This window comes from Chiloscyllium plagiosum, unplaced genomic scaffold (genome assembly GCF_037043375.1).
Source record: "Chiloscyllium plagiosum isolate Xiang-an unplaced genomic scaffold, Cpla_swu_hap1 HiC_scaffold_39, whole genome shotgun sequence".
Taxonomy (NCBI): domain Eukaryota; kingdom Metazoa; phylum Chordata; class Chondrichthyes; order Orectolobiformes; family Hemiscylliidae; genus Chiloscyllium; species Chiloscyllium plagiosum.
The window spans coordinates 21,765,124-21,781,953 of NW_028270177.1; the positions used below are offsets into that span (position 1 = coordinate 21,765,124).

The 16,830-nt window shown below is 41.1% G+C and overlaps 1 protein-coding gene across 3 annotated transcripts in view; it reads left to right on the plus strand.

Annotated features, from left to right (window-relative positions):
• myo1ea (myosin IEa) overlaps nucleotides 1–16,830 on the plus strand; it is a 158,320-nt gene that overhangs the window by 22,976 nt on the left and 118,514 nt on the right. The gene's annotated exons all lie outside the window — the stretch shown is intronic.

Sequence of the window (16,830 nt, forward strand, 5' to 3'; positions counted from 1 at the left end):
TTGAATTTTCCCTGTTTTGTGATTGTAGTTATATTCTACTTGAACAGCTCTATCAAATATTCTCCTATCTTATGTAAGGAGAAAAAGAATTCCTGCATCTATCCATGTAATTCCTTGTCCTTCCTAACAAAATGTATAATTCTGCGCCTCTCTGTATTAACTCTTATCCTCGCATGTCCACAGATCCCACCAGTCTCTCTATAATTCCTTGGGTGAAGAAAGATGTAAATTAAGCTTTGACTTTAGTTTTAAGGGAACAATCTTCAACTCCTGAAGCTAACACAGGTTGGTAGTAGTTGTAATCTACCGAGATTTTGCAAATAATGAGAATTTTCCAAGTGTGGAAGTCAAAAGGTATTATGTCAATAATGGCTCAGTTGGTAGTACTTATGATTCAGGCGGCTGTTGATTCAAGCCACACACCTGAGGTTTGGGTACGTGATCCTAGAAGACATTCCATGCAGTTTTGAGGAGTGCTTTGCTTTCAGATTAAGTGTTAAACCACTGCCCTTTTGCTCCCTGAGGTGGGCACAAAGATTCCATAGCACTATTTTGAAGATGTGCTATAGAGTTTCACTTTGTGTCTTGGCTAATATTTTACTACAATCAACGTCTTTAAAGCAGAATATCTGATTGTTATCACATTGCTATTTGTGGGAACTTACAGTCTGCAAATTGGTTCCACTTTTGCCATACTAATGAGACATTCTGAAGATATGAAGGGTGCTTTTTTATAATGCGAGTTCTTTCGTAATGGCTTAGTAGTATAGAATTTCAACATGGTTAAAAAGAAACACAATGTCAAAAATTTTCATCTTGCATTCATTAGAACTAGGATGCAAAAAATCAAACTTGGAAAAGGGAACATCAATTTATCTGTGTTGCTTATTTTAACAATGTTCACATTTTTAGTTTGTTCTTTAATCCAGCTTGTATCTTCTAATAGTATTTGTAAATGCAGAAATGTAATGTGTTTCTAATAATGTACAGACAAACATCTGAGAAGTCCATTGCTGTGAATGTTTACTGTATGCATGATTGTTTTTCATGCATTTAGGGGACCAGCAACATTCCACCTCAGGATGTTCTTGGTGTGCATTATGCAAGACTTGATTGATGTATGGTAGTTGTAGCGTCAAAATTAGCAATATACCATTTTGTACAGTTTGTTGTTGAGCTGAAAATAGCAGATGATGTTGGCAATCCATTTCAAGTAAATGCCTGGGTGGAGTTGGGGTGACACCCAATTATTGCACACTAGCTCTTTAGTTTAATCTATCTGGGTAAAGGCTGAATCAAACAAGCCACTGTTTGACTAGTAGATGAGTTAAAACCCCACTGCCTTTGTATATTAAATCTTTCTACATATTACTTGACTAAAAAAATGCGGTAACCATTCAGAGTGTTAACTCCTTCACTGTAATTTCCTTGTTTAATATTCTCTGCTTCCCCACAGTTTAAATTGTCAACAGTTGGCTGAATTTAGGCAGTGGATGTCTGTTTTCTGTTGAACTGTCTGGCAGGCGTTGACTCCTGCTGAAATGCAAATGACAGCAGTTGTCTGGTACCTCACACAGTTGGTCGATTTGATGCACTACTGCAGATTCCAGTGTATCTGCTGTGAAAAGTGACTTAGAGTCATACAGTCATAAAGATGTACAGCATGGAATCAGACCCTTCGGTCCAACTCGTCCATGCTGACCAGATATCCCGACCTCACCTAGTCCCATTTGCCAGCACTTGGCCCATATCCCTCCAAACCCTTCCTATTCATATACCCATCCAAATGCCTCTTAAATGTTGCAATTGTACCAGCCTCCACCACTTCCTCTGACAGCTCATTCCGTACATGCAGCACCCTCTGAATGAAAAAGTTGCCCCCTTTAGGTCTCTTTTATATCTTTCCCCTCTCACCCTAAGCCTATGCCCTCTAGTTCTGGACTCCCAAACCCCAGGGAAAAGACTTCGTCTATTTATCCTGTCCATGCCCCTCACAATTTTATAAATCTCTATGAGGTCACCTCTCAGCCTTTGACGGTCCAGGGAAAACAGCCCCAGCCTATTCAACTTCTCCCTATAGCTCAAATCCTCCAACCCTTCTATCCATCGAAAAGACACAGTTGTTGCCCTGGGATACATTCTGATATATTTACAAGGATGTAGTCAAAAGGAGTCTTGCTGACTGCCAGTTTTGGCAAATCTGGCATTTTTGCTCTGATAGATTCTGACTTCAAGAGGCAGATGTGCTAAATTAACGTGGCACAGTTACTAACCTGGTTTGTTATTGATGATTAGATGATGTTTTGTAATCATCTTATTCTCCTCATTTCACAATTGTATTGCATCTTCCGCATCCTCAAGTTCTCAAGGGACGTTTCCTGACAATTTTTTAAAAATTCCGAAGTGTTCTTCCTATTTCTATGCAAGCAAATGGGGCAACCAATCTGACCACAGGACCCACGACCGGTTATAAGATGAATGATCCCTTTGTGTTGATTGAGGGATGGCCAGTGCACATTGGGAGAGCTATGTTTTTTAGATTAGATTACTTACAGTGTGGAAACAGGCCCTGCGGCCCCACAAGTCCACACCGACCCTCTGAAGAGTAACCCACCCAAACCCATTCCCCTACATTTACCCCTTCACCTAACACTACGGGCAATTTAGCATGGCCAATTCACCTAACCTGCACATTTTTTTTTGGACTGTGGGAGGAAACCAGAGGACCCGGAGGAAACCCACGCAGACATGGGGAGAATGTGCAAACTCCACACAGACAATTGAACCCGGGTGTCTGGCGCTGTGAGGCAGCAGTGCTAACCACTGTGCCACCGTGGAATGAAATCTTTTGAGTCCACTTGAACAGGCAGATGGTGCCTTGCCATCCAAAGGACATCATCTGTGGCAATGCAGTACTCCAAATATTTCCACAATCTTCAGTCACTGAGCCAAGATGACCCTGTGTCATTTGGAATGAGCATCTTGTAGCATTAATTAAGCAGACGCCTAATGGTTGTTGGACGTAGTGAAGACAGTGGCCAGAGGTTTGCAATGGTACCAGATAGGGCTGGAAATGGGGTGTTGTGAAGTGGGCAGGAGAGCTGGGCCCTACACCGCGTCAATGCAGATAAAATAATGTTAATCATCACAGGGCCAGTGCTAGAAGAGAAAACCTAGAGAGGAAGTGATTTTGGCTGTGGACGCTACCATCCTTGCATGTGGTCCTCTCTTTGTTGCTTAATCGGCTGCTGCAGTAAGATCCTTGCCACTTAGTTAGCAAGCTGTAATAGGTATTTTAAACTGGTCCCTAATTGGGACACTGAAAATGTAAAGCAGCTGACAACCCCTTTGGGGTGGGCAGCCTGCAACCCCCCCTTCCCCCACCAAGGGCTTGTCTTTTTCTAACTTATTCCATCTTGTGAAATGGATTTTGCTCATCCCTCATCCCAAATGAACTTGAAGGACCATTTGAGAGGACAGTTGAGAGTCAACCACATTACTGTCCTGCTGGTGTCATGTGTTGACTAGATCAGGTAAAGATGGCTGATCTTCTTCCCTTGAGAGTGAACCAGATAGGTTTATATAACAATTGATAAATTTCATGGTCACCATGGTGCTCCAGTTTCTACTCACAGCCCAAAGATGCGCAAGTTAGGTGGATTTACAGGAAAAATGTGGAAGAATGGGATTGAGAAACTTAATAGCCATGATTGAATGGCGGAGCAGACTCGCTGGGCTGAATGGCCTAATCTCTGCTCCTATGTCTTATGGTCCTATGATTGGCCATGGGAAATGCAGGGTTGCAGGGATGGGGTGGGTCTGCTCATTGGAAGGTCGGTGTGGAATCGATGGGCCAAATAGCCTCTTTTATGGACTATAGGGATTCTTTTGACTATTGAGACTAATTTTTAATTCTTGAATTATGAATTGAATTCAAATAGCACCAGTTGCCCCAGTGATACCTTATTCCTAGATTACTAGTGTACTAACATTAACTAATTGGTGAGTTTGCCTTCAACAGTATTTACCCATTGCCTGTATTACCATAAGAAAGCAGATGTGGATGTAATAGTATAAAAGGCATGTTGACCATCATACTTCACAAAAATGACTCTTTTTTTTTGTGAGGTTGGGAACTTTTTCTATTGCCCTTACCGTCAAGCAGCCTGCCTCTTGTGCAAAGGGACAGTGACTTGCTGCATTCCAAAGATCAATTGAATCAGCCACCAGAAGACTTGGGACTGCGGTTTGATGACGACCCTGAATTATGGGAAAGCACAATGTTTCATTACATTAGCACTGCTATAATCGAGAATCTCTTTGAAGGGAGAGTTGGTATCTCCATGCTTTGTTACAGTGTGTACTGATATGCTGCTCTAGCCTGACTTATCAACTATGGTCTGGTTAAACAATTGTGGTTTTTAATCGGCTGGATCAATCAGTAACATTTCTGGAAAGAATTTTGTCAAGCTATCCCCAGATGAAGAAAGTATTTTTGTGAAATATCCCTAACCCACACTGGGACTTTACAATGAATGTACACTTTATTTGTAACTTATTGCCATTGCTTTATTTTGTTGCTGAATTAATATAATTCTATCTACTTATCCTTCTTCAGAACACTTTGTCTGAGTGCAGACTACTCTGAGTTCCAAGTTCAGTCAATTCTGACAGCGCTGTGCAATATTAGTGTCCCTCCTTAAACACTGCATTCTAATGTCTCAAAAAAGGCTGTGGTAAAACAATGGCTTCACTGTGCTTCACTCTTGCAAGGCCTCCAATGTCACGTTTAAAATTTTATTTTTCTCCTTTTGAGATACAGGTGCAAATGCCTCAATTTTCCTCAGCTAGACCCATCCAAGTGGATTTTATTCCATGCCATCTACTGCAAGCCTTGGTGCTTTGTGGTCAGGGTCAAATTAAGCACGTCACATGCACTCTGCATCCCACAATGCCGTAAACCTCCCACCAAAGTCAACTCTTGCACCTTGAGCAGGAGTTACTGGATGATGGCTGTTAACAAAACCTGAGGCATCAGTACTGATTGTGACACTTGTACTATGTGTATATAGTGGCATGTTAATAATGTCATTGGGCTAGTAATCCAGACTTAGATTCTTGAGACCCAGTTCAAATCTCATCATGAAGACTGGTGGGAATTTAAATTTAATTAACAAAGCTGGAATTGAAATAAGGTTACATTTTTTTCCATTTGGTTCAGCGTGGGGGCAAGTATGTTAAGTGACAATCAATTTGCGTTTCCCACTATTGAGAAAACACATTGTTACAAAACAATCAGGCTGTTAAGAGCTGGATGGTGACATTCATTGAATTCATCAACGATTCGCTGGCTTCCAATTGACATCACTGGTCATTAGAAGCTAGCATCTGGATTAGTGGTGCTGGAAGAGCACAGCAGTTCAGGCAGCATCCGAGGAGCAGTAAAATCGATGTTTCGGGCCCGAAACATCAATTTTACTGCTCCTCGGATGCTGCCTGAACTGCTGTGCTCTTCCAGCACCTCTAATCCAGAATCTGGTTTCCAGCATCTGCAGTCATTGTTTTTACCTATTAGAAGCTAGCAACCAATTAGAGGTGAGTAGTGTTATGATACAGGTAAACCCTCCTGTTTAATTAAAGCCAGCAACCTAGAAAAGATTTATCCCATGCAGTAATTTGTGAAATCCGAGAGGCCAAGAACTATTTAAAGTAAAAATTAACAAATTTATTTCTTGAAGTATAACATAGAATAATTAACTAACAACTATTTACAACTCCTTCCTCCAACCAATCTTTTACTTTCCCTTCTATAATACTAGTCTGATAAACGCCCAATTAAGATTTACTGAAAAATTCCAATTTCAAAACCAGCCAGCTATCGAATCCTCTCTTTGCAGATTTGCTGTCCAGGTCGGTGTCGATGTCTTTCTCTGTGCAAACTGCTTCTCTAGATAGGTACCTCTCAGATAGTTCTGACTAGCACCTACATCTGTTGGTCTTATGGCAGTTCTTTTCCAACTGTTCAATTTTCCCTGGTCTTGTACCCCAAAGCATCGGATTGTTTCATTGGTTTTTAATATTGTCAATATACTAAATTCAAACTTGATTGGAGGTTGGTATTTTGGGGTATAATTTAAACTGATTGGCCGAATTTGAATTTGTTTTTGTCTCCAGGCAACCAGCTACACTAACTGCTGGACCAAAAGGTTACATATCTTGTTCTGAATACTTGGTGATGTCAGGTAGTTCTGCTAGATTTTAACTTTCTGAAAGGTATGGTAGACCCACATCTTCATAACAGTAGTCTCTGGGTCCAAAATATCACTGGCAGAGTCTAGTCCTTGTGGAGGAGGTAGGGTTCAGAGGTGAACAAATAAGTTGCTCATATATGCTCTATGAGGAGAAAGTGAGGTCTGCAGATGCTGGAGATCAGAGACGGAAATGTGCTGCTGGAAAAGCGCAGCAGGCCAGGCAGCATCTAGGGAACAGGAGAACCGACGCTCCGGGCATTAGCCCCTCCTCAGGAATTCCTGAGGAGGGGCTAATGCCCGGAGCGTCGGTTCTCCTGTTCCCTAGATGCTGCCTGGCCTGCTGCGCTTTTCCAGCAGCACATTTCCGTCTCATATATGCTCTACCCATGGGGTAGGTTTTGCTGAGAGAGATGATGTTAAGGTAATTGGATAAAGGTCTACAAATGGCTTTCAAAAGCCTAATCCTTGCCTACAGCCTCCACCCACCACCCCTTATTCCCTCCAGTTTCCCCCAGACTGGGCCAGTTGAAGATTTGAAAACTCAACAGGAACATCATCCTGATTCTACAATCAGGAAACGAGTGAACTTGCTCATTTGCTGGGAAGGCCAATGATCAGGGAATTACTGAGTTAAGGCCTTAAGTGGCCATCACTGAACCATATGGTTTTAACTGCTGATGGGTTGTGTCATGGACTCAATTAACTAGTGAGATGACAAGAAGGGGGTGAGTTCCTCCAGGGTCAGAACGCCTCATTATTTCACCTTTTTGCACACCTATTTCTCTACCTCTAGGGAGGGGAAAATTGTGCCCTTAGACTCCGTAATGGTGACCATGATTATCATGAATACCTATTTAGTTTACTAATGCTGTTTAAGGAAGGAAATCTGCCATCAAAACCTGATCTGGTCTACACGTTACTGCAGACTCATAGCAACGAAGTTGATTTGAAAAAGCCATTCAGTAGGACTAAGCTGTTACTAAAAGATCAGATTGGACTGCAATGATTCAGGAACAGCTCACCAGCAGCTTTTGAAAGCTGTCAGGGATGGGCAACAAGTGCTGACCTAACCAGCAACATCCACATCCCGCAAAAGAATTAAACAAACACTGCCCTGCCTGAGAACAGTTACTTCAGCCAAGATCTAGGACAACATTTGGGACAGTCCTAGTCCATATACAGTATTCAGCTAAATGTAGGATAAAATTAATTAATAATGTAATTAGAAGCTCTGCAAGTTTGGATTCCAACAGTTTGTAGATTAAACTGTTAAACAAATCTTAAGTGCTGCAATTTTCAGAATTCAATCACAGTTTTGGTAATGAGTTTAATCTGTTGTTTTGTGTTCTCTTGTTCTGAGTCCGCAGTTTTTCACTGTGAAAATGAGTCATTTAGCACCGTTTACTTTGTGACTGCTGAGTCCAACCTATTTACTCAAGTGGGAATGTATGCTTTTCCAGTAGGGAAGTTTGGGATTGGCACACGCAGCTTTTGCTTTGATCACCATCTATTCCAATCTGATGAACACATCGTGTTTCAGAAGCAAATCAAAAGACAGCAGCAGTTTCTCATTCAGCTGAACCCACACACACCCTTTCCTAATCCCATTAGCAGTTCACTTTTGTAATGTTTTCGGTTAATTTCCATACATTAAGCACAGTTTTTTCTATTCTTTCGTGTGTGTATGTCACTAGCAAGGCCGGCATTTGTTATGCATCTCTAATTGTTCTTGAGCTGAACAGACTCTTGGCAATTAGGAGTTGACCACACCGCTGTGAGTCTGGGGTCTGGAGTCACATACTGGATGTTGGATAAGGTTGCCACCTTCTTAAAATATTCCTTTGGGGATGTGTGCTTTATTGGTCGAGCCATCATCTGGTACCCATCCCTAGTTACCCTTGAGAAGGAGACAGTGAACTGTCTTCTTGACCTGCTGAAGTCTATTTGGTGTAGGTGCAGGCCCAATGCTATTGGGAAGGAGTCCCAGGAGTTTGACCCAGGCATCACTGAACAAACAGCAATATATTTACAAGTCAGGATGTTGAATGGATTTGATAGTAACTTGTAGGTGGCGGTGGTGTTCCTGTGTATCTACTGTCCTTGTCCTTCTAGATGGCGGTGGTTGTGGGTTTGGATGATGCTGCTAAGGAGTCTTGGTGAACTTCTGCAGAGCATCTTGTAAATGGTACACACTGCTACTATTGAACATCAGTGATGGAGGGAGTGAATGTTTGTGAATGTGATGTCAGTAAAGCAGGCTGCTTTGTCTTCGATGGTGTCAAGCTTTTTGACTGTTGTTGGAGCTGTACTTATCTTAGGCAAGGAGGGAATATTCCATTACATTTCTGATTTTTTGCTTTGTAGATGGTAGATAGGCTTTCGGGAGTCAGGAGATGAGTTACCCGCCACAGTGTTTACATGGCAAGTCCAGTTCAGTTTCTGGTCAGTGTAACCATATTGATGGTTGGGATTCGGTGATGGTGACGCCGAATGCAAAGGAGTGATAGTTAAATGTTTTCTTGTTGGGGGATAATCATCGCCTGGCATTTGTGTGGCCTGACTATTACTTGCCACTTTTCAGCCCAAGCCTGGAGAATGCCCAAGTTTTGCTGCATTGGACATGGACTGCTTCTGTGTCTGAGGACTTGAGATGATTGACCTCCAATAACCACAACCATCTCTGTTTATGTTAGCTGTGACTCCAACCCAGCAGAGAGCTTTGCCCTTGATTTCTATTTACTTTAATTTTGCTGGGACTCCTTGATGCAAGACTTAGTCAGATAGATGTCAAGGGCTGTCATTCTCAGCTCAGCTCACTTCTAAAGTTCAGTTCTTTTGTCCCTGTTCAAACCAAGGCTTAATGAGGTCAGGAGATGAGTGGATGTGGTGGAACCCAAACTGAGTGTGAGTGAACACGTTGTTCCAGTATAAATGTTGCTTGTTAACACTGTGATTACCTCTTTCATCACTTTGCTGACGATGGAGAGTAGACTAGGTGTTAATAGACTGCGCTACTATTTGTGTACAGGTCGTACATGGTCAACTTTCCACATTGTTGGTAGATGCCAATGTTGTAACTATACTGGCACAGTTTGCCTGGGGCACGACAAATTCTGGAGCACCAGTCTTCAATGTTATTGCTGGAATGTTGACATCGCCTTTCAGTATTCAATGTCTTCAGACATTTCTTAGCATCACATGGAGTGAGTCAAATGGCAGAAATCTTGCCTCTATGATGCTGGGTCCTCCAGAGGAAATGGTGATGGGATCGTCCATTTGGCACTTCTGGCTGAAGATTGTTGCAAATGCTTCAGCCTTTTTTTTGTACTGATGTGCTGAGATCCCTCATAATTGAGGATGGGGATATTTGTGGACCTTCCACTGAGTTATTAAGTTGTACACCACTATTCACGACTGGATATGGCAAGACTACAGAATTTAGATCTGCAATGGTTGTGAAATTGCTCAGCCCTGTCTATCATTTGCCAAGACACTGTCACCATTTAAGGAGCTTTTAATTCTAGATTTATTCATTTATTTCAAATTTCACCTTCTGCCATGGTGGGATTCAAGCCCATCTCACAGCGCATTAGTCTGGGCCACTGAATTAATAATAATCCAGTACCGCTACACCACCACCTGCCCTTGGTTAAGAAATAACTGTTGGCCTTGGACAGCTACCAGGAGAAGTCCCTTGCTCTTTAACACAATGTAACAGGATTTTTTGCATCCCCAAAGAGGGCAAATGGCAACTTTGGCATTGTGCCTGAAGAGAAACAAGTGCTCTTAGAACCTCTACATTGTGGACAGAGGCCATTCAGCCCATCAAGTTTCACTGACCCTCCAAAGAGCATCCCAGCCACACCCAACTCCCCCCCCTCCCCCCCCCCCCCCCCCCCACCCTCCCGCCATACTGTGTCTGTAACCCAGCAATTACCATGGCTAATCCACCTAATCTGCACATCTCTGCATACTACAGGGCAAGTTTAGCATGGCCAATCCACATAATGTGCATATTATTGGACTGTGGAAGGAAACTGGATCACCTGGTGGAAACCCATGCAAACCCTGGGAGAACTTGCACACTGCACACAGATAGTCACCCAAGGTGAATCTAACCCGGGTCCCTGGTGCTGTGCTAAGCAATGAACCTAGTGTTGCTGCAACAAACTGGCAAATGTGACAAGCTGGACATTGTACAGGGCATGGCTTTACATGAAAACATGTGCCCTCTATCTCTGTCACTGATGGGTTTTTTATAGGTTTCTCCGCTTTTCAGAAGACTTCCCCATCTTGGACAATACTTTTGTTGCATTAAGTTCAACATCTGCTGCAGGCTGAACTGTCACAAAGGGCTTTTTCCTTTCTTTTAATAGTAGCTAAAATCTGTGGGTTAGGCAAGAGGTTGTAAGATTACTGACTGAAATGTTCAACCTGTATATTGTCACGAGGCACCCCATCTAGGACACAATGCAATGTTATGTTCAATACTTAGTTCACTTCTTTTTGCTTCTGCTGTGAAAATTTGCCTTGCCACTGTGAGTGATGCCTCTGTCTTAGTCCCTTAACTTTATTTCAGTAATGATGATTATTACATTTTTACAACATATGCACATTTTTTACAAGGAAGGCCTGAAGGATATCTTTTAACAAAGTGAACTCTTATGTGATTGAACAAAGGTGCCAGATTTTAATTAAGTTTTATTCTGTGAAGTTTTAAATGTGCCTTCTTCAATTAATTGATTCAGGGGGGATAAGGTCAGTTCATTTAAAGAGACATTTTTTATTAGCTCTTCACGGGAGTATTGCTCATAACCTGCTTAGAATATTTGCAGTGCTTGTTGGAGGAATTTTTGTGCCCAGACATCTCTATTTTTTTGCATTGGTTAAAGGAGAAAATGCTAGCTCTGATTAAATCAAAACCATGACTATTTCCTTTGCCACAGCATTAGTTCTCTATTCTCCTTATATGGGAAAGGAATTTTCAAAAGCAGTTGACTGGCTGTGGATCTAAGGTTGTGCTTAAAATTCCTTGGGCTTTGCAAATTTATGGATTGAGAAAAGGGGGTGGGGGTGTTCCAGACAATAGCATTTGTCAGTAAACTGATGCATAAATTTTCAAAATAAGGGATATCTTGATTAAATACTGTAGGACTATTTAAACATATACTTTTGTATTTCTCAGGCCTGCATCATTGTTAAAAATAAAAATAAATAACTGTAATCAAATTTCATATGTTATTATAAGAAACCCATTATAATCGAATTCCTCGCTTTATGATTGTTGCCACATGTTTTTTGGCCTAGGTTTTTTGTAAAGACCTTGGCTGCCTTTGCTTTGAGCTGTTGCTGCTGTTCCGTCTTCAAAGACTTGTGATGGTTCTGGTCTGCTAATACAGTTCATTTGGTTAAGCTGGTGAAGTACAAGGCTTTGACAGCATGCTACTGAATAAGATAATTTCCTACACTTGTTCAGTTGGAAAGGACACAATGTGGAAATTTAGGCACTGACAGCAGCAAGTCCTACTACGCATGAAGAAGCCATTGCAGTTACCGTATATACTCGAGTAACAGTCAAATTTTTTGGCTACTTTTTAAGGTTAAAATTATGGGGTCGACTATCACATGGATATTACTTTTGAGTGGTTGAAATTCATTCCTGTCAAAATTCATACTATATCATTAGCAGAAGCCCAATTGATCTCTAGAGTCATAGAAATGTACAGCATGGAAACAGACCCTTCAGTCCAACCCATCCATGCCGACCAGTTATCCCAACCCAATCTAGTCACACCTGTCAGCACCCGGCCCATATCCCTCCAAACCCATCCTATTCATATACCCATCCAAATGCTTCTTAAATGTTGCAATTGTACCAACCTCCATCACTTCCTCTGGCAGCTCATTCCATACCCGTACCACCCTCTGTGAAAAAGTTGCCCCTTAGGTCTCTTTTATATCTTTCTCCTCTCACCCTAAACCTATGCCCTCTAGTTCTGGACTCCCCGACCCTAGGGAAAAGACTTTGTCTATTTATCCTGTCCATGCCCCTCATAGTTTTGTAAAACTCTATAAGGTAAACCCCTCAGCCTCCGAAGCTCCAGGGAAAACAGCCCCAGCATGTTCACTCTCTCTCTATAGCTCAAATCCTCCAACCCTGGCAACATCCTTGTAAATCTTTTCTGAACGCTTTCAAGTTTCACAACATCTTTCCAATAGGAAAGAGACCAGAATTGCACGCAATATTCCAACAGTGGCCTAACCAATGTCCCGTACAGCTACAACATGACCTCCCAACTCCTGTACTCAATACTCTGACCAATAAAAGAAAGCATACCAAACGCCTTCTTTACTATCCTATCTACCTGCGACTCCACTTTCAAGGAGCTATGAACCTGCACTCCAAGGTCTCTTTGTTCAGCAACACTCCCTCAGACTTTACCATTAAGTGTATAAGTCCTGCTAAGATTTACTTTCCCAAAATGCTGCACCTCGCATTTAAAATGAAGAAAATAAAAAAACAAATTATGGTAATTCTGAAAACCAAGACTGGAGCACAACAGCCAATGGACTGGAAGACTGGGAGGGGAGCCAAACAACTGGAAAGCTGGAGCAGGACATGACGGCTGGCATACTGACTCGTAAACGTTGATCTGTGAAGAACTAGAGTCAACTTTAACAGGAGATATGTGGAAAATCCCAGATTATTTGGCCAAAAATAGGGAGTTAACTTTTCACAAGATCGACTATTATTTGAGTATCTATGATATTCTATTGAGTAGATGTATCTAAAGTAATATTACTTGCATTTAGAGAACATTTTATTACAATGCAACATCTCAAAGTGCCTTACATGATGAATTATTTCAAGTGCAGTGACCATTGTAAGAAATTCTTTGACTTGCACACCAGTTTGATTATATTTGAATGGATAGATGAAAAGAGTCCCCTCCCCACCCAACTTCCTGAGGAATTCATTTAGTGCAGGCAGCTCTCTGAGGGGAGGAAAGATGTTCATTGAGTGCATTCATGCAACTTTGTAGACACTAACCTGAGAAAATAAGAGCTATTGTCGATAGCCCTGTGAAATAATCAGGTGGACAAATAATTAAATTTTATAGAGGAAGCTGCATGAATGTCAATAGGAACCTGCAGGTGATTCCATTGAGGTTTTTGTTGGTTTTTGACTAGTTATGAAAAAACTAACTTGCATTTATATTGTGCCTTTTATGATCTTGGGATGCCCCAGGTTATTTTACAGTGAATGAAGTACACTGAAAAGAGTGAACAGCTGTAATGTAAGAAATGTGGCATTCAATTAGCACACAGCCAGGTCCTACAAACAACAGTATAATAATGAACAGATAATCTTTTAATAGTTGACAGAAACGTATTGTCCTGGACAGCAGAAGAGGTCCCCTGTTCTTCCATTAAATAGTGCCAGAGGCATTTCAGCTGAAAGCAAATCGGACCTTGATTTTATATCCCAATCAAAGTCAGAACCTCTCATTGTATAACATCCCTTCAGTACTGCACTGGAGTGTCAGACTGGATTTTAGTCTCAAGGCTCTGCCACAAAACTTCAATCCACATCCTTCTAAATCAAAGGTAAATAGCTACCACTAAATCAAGGCTGATAGACAAAGGAGTTGAGGATTATTGGGTTAGCCAGGCCACAATCAGATCAGCCACAATCTTATCAAATGGTGAAGGAGGCTTGAAAAGCCAGGAGGCTTACACCTCCTAATTCTTGTTTGTCAAGATTTCGAATTCACTTCAGGCGTCCATTGCAAAACATCAGTTTTCCAAACAGTTACAATTTGCATTTATATAGCACCAATTATCTGGTAAAATATCCCAATATGTTTCACAATGGCAACATGAACAGAGGGCCGTAAGGGTTGAAGTACATAATTCTTTGAAGTTTGAGTCACAAATAGACAGGGTGTTTGAAAAGGCATTTCGCATGCTTGCCTTCATTGCTTAGACCTTTGAGTATAGGAGTTGGGAAGTAATGTTGAGGTTGTACAGGACATTGGTGAAGACTCTTCTGGAGTACTATGTCCAGTTCTGATCGCCCTGTTATAGGAAGGATATCATTAAGTTGGTGAGCATTCAGAAGAAACTTACCATCATTTTGCCAGATATGGAAGGTTTGAGTTATAAAGGAAGGCTGGATAGACTGGAACTTTATTCTCTGGAGCTGGGAGGTTGAGGGGTGACCTTATAAAGATTTATACAATCACGAAGAGTATAGATAGGGTTAATGGTTCGCTAGGATGGGGGCTTCTAGGACTAGGGAGCATAGTTTTAAAGTGGGAGGAGCAATTATTAAAGTGGGGGCAATTATTTTACACAGAGGGTGATTCGCATGAGGAATGAACTGCCAGAGGAAGTGGTGGACGCAAGCATAGTTATTACGTTTAAAAGACACATAAGTACATGAGTAGGAAAGGTTTGGAGAAATATGGGCCAGGAGCAGGCAGGTGGGACTAGTTTAGTTTGGGATTATGCTCGGCATGGACTGGATGGAATGAAGTGTCTGTTTCCCTGACTCATGAAACAATATTTGATGTTGAATGACATGAAGGGAGCTTCAAGCAGATGATCAAAAGTGTTAAGCAGAGTGTCTGTAAGGAGAAGTTCAGGAAGGCAGTTCTAGAGCTAGGGGGCAAGGCACCACCACCACATGATGAGGAGATTAAAATCAAGGATACAAGAGGCCAGAATTGGAAGAGTGCTGATCTTCAGGGGACTTTGGGTTGGAGGAGGTCATAGAGATGGGAGTGAGGCAATGGAGGGATTTCAAAACAGGATGAGAACAGTTGTAGGAATGTTGAAAAATATGCATGGGTATGTTTTCCATCAGATATTATTCACATATAAGCATTTAATGTGATTTTGTTGCGTTAAATGCCACCTTATTCTCTAGCTATTGTGAAGCATGCATCTGGACATCAGGAATATTTTTGAATGTCAATATTCTTATCAAGTTACTGATTTTGATTATGAGCATTGAAACACTTTAAGGACAGTTATCGCATTAATGAAGCATTGCTCTGTTTATTTTGGATGGAATAAGACCTGTCTTAACATAGGGGACAAACAAAAAAGGTCACATTCTCATTCCTATGGACAAAAACAGGAATTTCTGGAAACACTCAGCAGGTCTGGCTGCACCAATGAAGAGAAAGCAGAATTCTGAAGAAGCAGCAGTTGCTGTTTTTTTTCTCTGATTTTCAGCATCCACAATTCTTTGGAATTTTGTTTATAATTGTGAGGTGTATTTAAATCAACAACACTTAAAATATATTCAATGATGATCAGCCAAAAAAAGGCTCACTCACCTCATTCATTTTATAATTTGTTACCATTTCTTAACACAATATAAAGTGCAGCAACAGAACAACACCATCAATATTTCAGTTAAGCCAGATCTTTTGTGCATCATATGATTCTGAGTGAAAATATTTGAAGTTCAATTTACAATTCATGAATGGGAGCTAAGTTTTCAACAATTGTTAATATGATATTTTCTAACCTTTATACTGTCTGTGAGAAAAGGTACATTTTATATAAATAAATTTGAACACATGGTATGGTATGGTTTGGCATATTTATGGTAGTTTTCACCTTCTTGAATACCTTATCTTCCACTGTTTGCAGTGTACAAAACTTTTAACATGTCCTTGAACACACTGGAGAAGATTGTTTTGCTGTACAAAGCATGTTTTATTTTTTTAAACCATGTAAATGTCTAGAAACTTAGCAGCATGAAATGTTAGACTGTTTCCTTACAGGAAACAAAAGGCCAGGAACCATGATGTTTCAAAATAAAACTCAGTCCTGACCTGGCATTGGTTGATTAGTTATAACGGTGCTACAGTTGCTCTTGTGTGTCCCATGTAGAGAGCAAGGAATGCGATAGGGGTAGGGGTGCAGTGGAAATAAACCAGGGTTCGCACTCTTGACCGCTGAGAAATGGAAATATGTCTGAGTGAGTGTTAACAGGCTGGTTAATTAGTATGGTGATGTCTGACTCAAAATCTGTTAATCATGTCTTTCGCCAGGAGTCACTGAGTAGCATTGAAAGTTTAGAAGCCTGATTGACTTTCCTTCACCCTAAAAGGAACATTGAAACAAATTGTAAAAGCCCTACCACAGCATGCCTGCCGTTTGGCTTACATAGCACAAAGCTAGGATCAAACCACAGCCCTTCCTGGTCCACTCATGAGCTAATGCAATTGGGTTTGCTTATTATTATTGCATTTTGTTTAATCCAAATAAGGTCTGTGTATAGTTGCCTCTATTGCAGCTTAGACTTCAAAGCCTTTTAACTCTACTCAGGGCAAAACTCATTTTTTTATGAGCCAGTAGCCTGGGCACCAATACATCTTTTGTTTGGACTTCTAGACTTGCATTACCGCAGGTCAATGGTTGGACTCTTCCACTGTTTGAATTAAATCTGATCAACTCAACTCAACTCTTGTACTAACTCTCTCCAAACCTGTGGGAGAGACTATGCTAACTTTCCATTTTATGCAGGTCCAATGCTAGCAAAATCATAGAAATGCAAATG